The sequence below is a fragment of the Octodon degus genome, unplaced genomic scaffold (assembly GCF_000260255.1).
Source record: "Octodon degus isolate 3935 unplaced genomic scaffold, OctDeg1.0 scaffold00003, whole genome shotgun sequence".
Classification (NCBI taxonomy): Eukaryota; Metazoa; Chordata; class Mammalia; order Rodentia; family Octodontidae; genus Octodon; species Octodon degus.
In genome coordinates, this window is record NW_004524579.1 from 1,149,555 (window position 1) to 1,159,014 (window position 9,460).

The following is a 9,460-nucleotide window of genomic DNA, read 5'->3' on the forward strand; positions in this document are numbered from 1 at the left end:
TTTTGCCATGGAGTCTTACCTTATAGGATTTTAATATATTTTCAGGATTCTTTATTCCTTTTAGTGCATCTGCCTTAAATTTTACTTTAATGTTACATAATTACCTATTTACTACACTGTTGGTTATAATTTGGTTTTAGTCTTTTTGCTTTTTGCCATGGAGTCTTACTATGTTGCCCAGTCTGGTCTTGAACTCCCAGGATGCTGGCACCCTCCTGCCTCAGCTTCCTGAGGGCAAGGATTATAAGTACAGACCACTGTGCAAACCTACAGAAATAGCTAGTTAGAAGTTGGGATTTTCTGTCTAAACTCTTTTGATAAGTGAGTTTAGTAAGCTTACATTTATTGCCATTAGACATAGATTCAGTTCTATCTTTTTGTATTTTTGACCACCATTCTTTTCCACATTTTCATTAGATGGATATTATTTTCTTTTCCTCTCCCATGACTCAAAATTTCCGAATTTTCTTCTTTTGGTTCTTGCATTTTCACATAATACACTTAACATCACCTTTATAATACATCTAACATCACCTTTATGATATTACTTGAAAATTTTCTAAAAAAGTGAAGTTTTTCAGACTTCTCGTTCTCCTACGAAGTTGGCAAGTGATAATCATTTACCATGCTTCCTACCTTGTCATTCCATTTTGTTATTGCATCAGCTACAAACTGCTATAATAAAGCTACACACACACACACACACACACACACACACAGAGGTTAGACAATAAACATCTATTCAGCTATGAGCCTGCAGAGTCCAGCTGATCTGGGCAAGGCCTGCTTGGGCTCTGTGGCCAGCTGGCTAGGTGTGAAACTGATCCTGGTTAGGAACAGGCTGGCTCAGCTTGCCGTATGCGTCTCTCACATTCCTCCGAAGCTGGGCCCGAGCACGCTGCCAGGGTAAGGTGGAAGCTCACCGGTGAAGAACTCACTTCAGCAGGAGTTGCAACAGCTAGCATCCATTGGCCACGCAAGTCACGAGGCCAAGGCAGACTCAAGGTTCTGGAAAAGCAGCTGCACCTCTCCAGCTAGAATAATGTAAAATCCCATGACAAATGGGAAAGCACTAGAAGGGTGAAAACTTGAGGCCACTGAAACACTCATCTTTCTGTCCTTTTCTTTGACTCAAGAAAAAGTTTCCTATCAGTTATATTAAATTTTTATATAATCTTTCTCATCCAACATCATCTTTGTGAATTCTTTTATTGCTTAAATACACCTTCCATGAATGATAAATTCTGGTGTTTGTGAGCCTAAAATTATTTTCATTTTGCACTTCAGAATTCTATTTAGCTAGATCTAACATTGAACACTTTTTCCTCATGCCTCTTGGTTAGAATTGTCATCTGAATTCCATTTATTTATAAATAATCCACATTTTCCTTCAAATAGGTGTTAGAAATTTGTTTCCCCTGAACACCAATAGGATGTCTGGGTATGAATGAGCTGGCTTCACTCTTGTTTGCCCTGACTGGACGGTGGTAAATTTACAATCTTTGTACATACACTCAGTTGTAGGCAGGTCAGCTGTTATTTATGCCTGATCAACCCACCCCTTTTTTTTCTGGAGGTCTTCATACATTCAGAGTCAATGTTCATTTTACCTTAACTGCTACTTCACATACACATAAAAGTATTTTGTGGTGTTCAGTATGAGACAATTTCATACAATCATCTAATTCACAAATTTCCTGTGTCCATTTTATTATTTATGTCAATTGGGCATACTTCAATCACATTTTTTAAACTTGCCTCTAAATGTTTTTTTACGCATGTTACTTCACTTTGTTCTATAATTTCTTACATAGTTGAAGAGCCATATGAATTATCTGAGTACCCTAATATTTTAAAATTAACCTCATTTTATTAAATATTACAGCGTGTGAGTGTATATTCTCATGTTTTTTTCTCATATTTTTTGTTAATTTTTTAAGAGTACAAAGTAGTATTAAAACAGAAATTACAGCATTTCACTAAACAAATATGAATGATACAGTATGTTATGTGTAGTGTTGTCTTCCAATTAGTTGTTCATACTACTAGATATAGGAATGAAAAAATGGAAGAAAAATTATATAAGAAATTAAAAAATAATTTTAAAAAGACAAAGCAAATTAAGCATTAACTACTCCTTTCTGTAGACCAGCAGAAATTCACAGCGAAGTTGTCCAAACCATTCGGCTCACATATATAGATATATCATCTCTTTTTCCCACTCCTTCTTTCTGAACAGGTTCATTCCCTTTCCCAGTATCAAATATATTTTTATTTAATGTATTTAGGACAGGGTCTCCAGGGTCTCACTACACAGATCGGACTCGTAGTGATCCTATTTTTCAGGCTCCCAAGCGCCGGGATTACACATGTGCCATCATGCCCAGTCTCAGCATGGCCCAGGGAAGGGGCCGGTACAGCATGCCAGGGATCGAATCCCGGTCCCCGTTTCTGCCTAGCAGGCACTTTAATCTGCTGAGCTATCTGGCTGACCTTCAAATATATATTTTTTCTGTATTTTTTTCATTGTTTTCTTTTTTTTATTTTAAAGAGAGTACAATTCAGTATTAAAACAGAATAAAAGTGACATAGAATTTCACTTAACAAAGTAATATGAATTTCACAGTATTTGTTGTAATGCATTACTGTCTTACAACCAGTTGTACCACACATATGCATGTGAAACTGGAAGAAAAAAATGTATAAAAAATTAAGAGTAAAAGCACAAACAATTGAAAAGCGATGAAACTAATCAAAGCATTAACTGCTTCTTTCCACAGAGCAGCAAACGCATGGTACAGTTGTGCAAACCATCCTGTTTACATAGATAAAATCTCTTTCCCCCATTTCCTCTCTTGTCCTCATTTTGGTCCTTTTTTTTTTTTTTTTTTTTTTTTTTTTTTTTTTTTTTTGGCGGAACCAGGGATTGAACTCAGTCCCTTGTACTTGCCAGGGAAGCACTTATTCCACTGAGCCATCTGCCCGGCCCCCTCTTGTCCTCATTTTGAGTTCATGTTTACAACATTAATGTTTACATTCACTGTGGGTATTTGGGAAGAGCACCTGACACATCTTAAAGGATTTTTTTTTTTTTTTTTTATTGAGAAACATAGCAATGAGACAGTTTCAAAACCGATTAATAGTACATTTTCGGTAATTTCTCATACGTGTTTGAGGACGTTTTTCCTCATTCCCATTTTTCCTTTCCTTCCCTCTAGATCGTAAGCCAAACAGAATCAAATCTTTGAGAACTTCTATTTACAAGACATTAGGAATTATTTTGTACCCATTTACCAAGCTTCACACTAGCGCAGCTCCAACCTAGACCAACAGCACCACTGTGCTCGGCTTCCTCTAGAGTCCTAGGTAGCTGACAACAGCAGGAAAGCTTTTTGTAAATCTCCCTTTGGCAGAGGAGAAAACTGGACACAGTCTAGCACATCAGCCTCTTCCGACCTGTACGATTTTTAGTCTAATATCCCACAGGAGCCACAAGGGCCACCACCAGCTCCCAGATTCAGAGCACAAGACCCATGGCCTCAGCTCGACTCCACTGCAGTCTGCAGAGATGGTTAGCTTATGTGAGCCTGTTTATCCCTGGTTTGGCCCTCTTTTACATTCTTCTGTCAGTAGCAACAGCAGCAGCAAGAGCAACTGCGGGTTTGCAGCGGGTACCTCAACATATGAAATGTCTTCTTACCCAAAGTCTACATGAAATGCTCAATACACATACACATACTGGTACCCAGAAAAACCAACCATACATGTATTTTCTGGCCTTGAGTGACTTACAGAAATTAAGTCAAAATGTGACATGCAAATTTTTAGTGATACTACTTATCAAACTTACCTTTTAATATTTACCGTAAATTATAGTTCAAAGCCACTTAACCACGAGGGCATCTAGGTAGATTTTATTTCACTGAATCAAAGACCACTGATTTGCAGCTTGGAATTCAATTCCTTTTTCTGAAAATCTAGTTATAACTTTAAAACTCAAAATGCTTTTTGGGGGGTGTGAAGGACAAATGACTTTCTGAATAGCCCGAGAGTCATGAAAGAAGGAAAACATCACAGTGTTTATTTAGAGAGTATTACCCTTGGAGCCAGCGTCTGCACTAATGCATTTCACATTAGCGTGCCGCATCAGGAAATCCTGACTTTTTGGTGCCAAGGGGGTAATTAATATCAGTTCGTGTTTTCAAAATGGTTGTGTTTATGTGGGAATGAAGACAGAACATGTAGAGCTTGAAGTACGAAAGCTTGCTGTGAAGCGAGATCTTGGGAAAGAAAGGAATTCTGAAATTAATGAACAGGAAATAGGGTTTCTGTGAGTAGAAAGATACTGGCACTACGAAGTCAGCCACGAGCACAGTTCCTTGCTAACTCACTAAGAATTCACAGACATAATCCCCTCATACAACCACATGGAAAGGCAAAATCCATGGGAGTTATAAATAATATTTCAGTCCACTGACATCAGAACCCTAAAATCTACTAAGCATAATCAAGTATATAAATTAGTGTACGAAAAATGACATTATTCAAAATTATAATATAGTTACATCTATAGACATAAAGGCTTTAAACTTGACCTAGGCTGAATAATTAAGAGCCACTACAGGGGAAATTGATTAACATTTTTTTATTTTTTTAAATTTTTTGGTGGAACCAGGGATTGAACTCAGGCCTACTGATTAACATTATTTATTTATTTATTTATTTATTTCAAACCAAATTGGTAGGACAGTTTCAATAACACATTGCCTACATTCTTGCTAGTTCTCCTTGATTAACATTTTTAATACATCTTTTTCTCAAGAAAAAGTGGGTGCAAAATCTAGGTCCAAAGAATACCTATCAACAGTGAAAGCCAGAAAATTAAGGAAAGATTAAAGAAACATTCAGAAAACAATCTGTTAAGACCAAGCTAAAGTTATAAAAACCAAAATAACCAAAACTGAAAGATTTTGAAGTCATACAATTCTCTATAAAATAAGTAAATAGAACATGCTACTTAAAATTGTACTTGATGTCAAAAAATATAATTTTACCAACACTGTTAAATTAATAAAATCTGTTATTAAATATGGCATTCCAATTAAAATGACGGAAAAGTCTAGAATTATCTTGAAAGATATTAAAGAACATTCTTTAACTTCATCAGTCAAGAATATAACTTACTATATTTTAATAAACGATTATAAATTATAGATCAAAGCCATTTAAACACTGGAACATTTAGGTAAATTTTATTTCACTGAACCAAAGAGTGCCACTGATTTGCAACTTGAAATTCAAACTGTTTTTTCGAAAATCCAGTTTTTGGAACTCAAATGCTTTCTGTGGGGTATGGAGGATGAATGACTGTTTTGAATGACTGTAAACTATACACGTCATACGCTAAAGTGTACGACTGCTACAGAGTATATAAGAGAGTAGGATGAGCTAGCCGTCTACTACATGATCCTATACTAGAGGTGTACGCTTTACTGCTAAAACGAACTCTTGATGAGAGAAAAATGTCATTCCTCTATGTCAGAGTCCAAGGTGATATCAAGAAGGTAGCTTTAGGAGATTTCTGATTCTACTTGTGCTGCTTATTAAGAATGGGACCTAGGGGGCTGGTGAGATGGCTCAGTGGTCTGAAGCACCTACTTAGAACAAGCTTCGCAAAGCACAGGGACCGCGGTTCAATCCCCCAGCACCACATGCCAGCCAGCCCGCCCCCTGGTGGGCTGAACTGGCCACACACACATAAATAAATAAAATTAAAAAAAAAAAAAAGAATGGGACCTAGAGGCTGAGCACACCACTGCAGCTTACATCCTACAGGCATGAACCTAAAAAAACTGTAGAAATTACATCCAGCTGCAAGCAGGATTTTATTTATTTATTTTATTTAGGACAGGGTTTATAGGGTCTCGCTACTTGGATTTGTAGTGATCCTCCTGTTTTCAGCCTCCCAAGAGGTGGGGTTACAGGTGTGCATCACCATGCCCCATCTCAATCACTGTCTCAGTGCGGGGGGTGAGGTGGGGGGCAATACCAGGGATTGAACCCTGGCCACTGAGCTCTGCCTAAGCAGGCTCTTTAGTCCACGGAGCTATCTGGCCAGCCTAACCAGGATTTTATAACCATGGTATCTCCCCTGCCAGGTAAGTATCTAACCAGGATTTTAAATGTCTCTAGGCAGCCACCAAAAACATGGAGTTATTTTGAAATAAAAGGAAATTAGTCAATAACAGAGATGTAAAATAATGAAAATATTTCAGAATATTCAGGATTTATCTTAACATCACTTTTTCAGTTAATTATTATGAATCCTCTTTTAATATTATCACAAAGATTAATACCTTATCACAAATATGACTCACACATCAAAATCCTTAAACTAGAACTATCTACCACGAAATTTGTAAAATTTAAAAATATACATCCAAATATCTACACATAACATATCCCTGTGGGCAATGAACACACATGCACTTCTATCTAGGCACATGTGTATGTAAAACACCTCAGTCTCAAAAGTTCCCCAGACTGAACATAAATCCCTGTCACCCTTCTGATACGTCACTATTGCATATATGAAAATCACATTACTTTATGAAACTTAGATTTGTAAGCAGAAAAAAAAATAAGATTTTGTAGTGATTTCTTAAGCTCTTTCTTTAGGAACCCAGTAGCAAGTTTTGGGCAGGTATAAAGTAATTTGCAGAGAACAAAAACTTGAAAAGTATCTAAATGTCAAGTAAAAATGTGTAAGATATTTTATTCATTCTATATGAAAACATTTTAATAATTCTCTTACTACTAAGTAGTCGTTCTATGTTGCAGATAACTTCTAACAAATTTTAAAAGTTAATCTTGCAGGGAGTAAGGGACACAGCTCAGAATTTTATGGCAATTAAATATTATATTTAAACTCAGTTTTTTAGTAACTTTTGAAATGGAATAAAGCATGCTTTAACTCTAATTTTTCAAATACAGTATAATGTCATCTTAAGTCACTGAAAGAAAAAAATGGATATTTATTAACTGATGTTCAAACAACTGGTTATCCATAAAGGAAAAAAGTCAGTACCCAAAATCGTACCATGTATAACAAGTTTCACAAAATGCAAGCAGATATGAGGACTGCTTTTATAACTTTGCAAGTTAGGAAACTGCAAGTCACAAGCTTTTTACTACTTAAAAATTTATAAACTAGACTGGGTGTGGTGGCGCGCACCTGTACCCTCAGCACTTGGGAGGCTGAAAACAGGAGCATCACTACGAGTCCGATCTGTGTAGTGAGACCCTGTAGACTGTGTACTAAATACATTAAAGAAAATAAAAATCTACAAACTGCTACAGTGAAAGACATCATAACCAAAGTTTAAAAAGTAATGAACAGACGAGACTTGGAAGACAACACAGAGGCCTAGTGGGCACATAGTTTTGTATGTGTCCATGTGTGTCCTCTCTCACCACAGCCACCATGACAAAGAAACTGATGAAGGACATAAGAGTTGTTTCAGCATAACAAACTGTCACTAGGCATTTTTTTTTTTTTTTTTGCGGAACCAGGGATTGAACTAGGACCCTTGCGCTTGCCAGGGAAGCGCTTATTCCACTGAGCCATCTCCCTGGCCCCCATCACTAAGCATTTGAAATGATGTTCAACTTACAAATAACATTCTTTAAAAATATGGAATTTTAAATATAATAAATTGGTGTTGGTAAAGGGACACTTTGGGGTGATCTAAAGTCATCTAATCTTTTAAATGTCATTTACTTTTTTAATGTCCACAATCTTATATTAAAAATGTACTATATATTCAATCCCCAGTACCGCAAAAAAAAAAAAAAAAAAGTACTTCATAGACTATTCAGAGCACAAACATACTCAAAACAAGTTCTGTCAAATGTGTAAGAAAACTTTAGAGGCAACACAGGAACAGCAAGCCTTCAAGAAATTTCTATTTTTTAAAAAAGGAAATTACACAAAAGTTTAGAAAAACAGTATTTTACTTTAAAAAAAAAACGATATATACTGGCTTATACTCATAAAATCAATTTGGAAGCAATGCATCAAATCTTTTATGAAATTATGGCGCATGTCCAGTTTTTTATACAATGTATTTTTGTTAATCTCTAGTGTGACTGACTTTTTTAAATGAAAGAAAAGGCAGTGGGTTTACATATAGAGATTCTGAGACCATTTTCATTGCAATGTTAACACTAAGACAATTTTAAGAGCAGGAGTCCTTAAGGTCCAGTTTTGTCTTCTTTTTTTAAAGTACCTTTTAGAGATCCTTACTGAAATATTCAGGGATTAAATAAAAGGGTTCGCTTAAATTTGTGAGATGGTATATAGAGAAGACAAAACCAGTTACCACTTGCTAAGCAAATAAACTGATTTAATGGACTGCAGGAGCTCACAGTATTATTCTCTTCATTTTGGTGCATGTTTAAAAATTCCACTAAAAAATTTAAAACCAAAGCACGATGCCATAGGAATAAAGCCACAGAATAATACTAACATGATTTCAAACATACTCAAGTTTTTTGAAATGTTTTCTCAACAATGGCCCTGATTTTTTTTTATTAATGTTTTTGATCCTGCAATTTTATGAAATCAAGTGATATGTACTCATTACAAGACACTTTGATAAAAAGAAAATTTTAGTGTCAGAATACAGAGAGCCTACACGGAAATGACAAATTTGGTAGAAAGCTACTGGTAAAGTTATTCTTCTTACTAGGTGTCAAAGGAATAAGGTAATTTTTGTCACCACCAATTAAAAACTTTTACGAAATAGGACTGTTATAAAACAATTAAACCTTGCAAATGCACTAGTCTCCAGGAAGAAAGTCCTGGAGGAAATTCTGCTTATTAAAATTGCAATTTTAGTTTCCATTAAAAGGAGAATAAGACAACAGAAGATGCGATGGCAAGACAAATTATTTCTTAATGTCAGTTGAGCTTATTTCAAATGAGATAACGTATCTACACCAGGTTGGGTTCGGCACAATTTTGTCTCTTCAACTCATTTATCTAATTCAGTCATCTTGATTATAGCCTCATGGACTTCATTTTCAGAGAAAGAATCTGTAACAAACAGCCTACACAACATGCTGATTACTGAACAGTTAATTCTAATTAACTTGGGCATGGCAAGAGAATTTTGATAAAGTCCTAGAATACAAATATAGTCTGCTTATACTGGACTAACTTATATAAAAACCCACAGCACAGTCTCCAGACAAAACAAGAGAGTCAACGAGATCTAATTTAAAGAAACAAATGAGAAAATTAAAATCACAAATAATTTATTCTTCGTTAGAGTTGATACAGTTTTAAATAGCAACAAAGTACACAGTGGTGGAAAATTGGCACAGAATCTCTCAGCATTTCAATCACAATAAGGCTGTCCGTGCTTTCTCTGTTCAAGCCTGATGTCCATTTTCTACC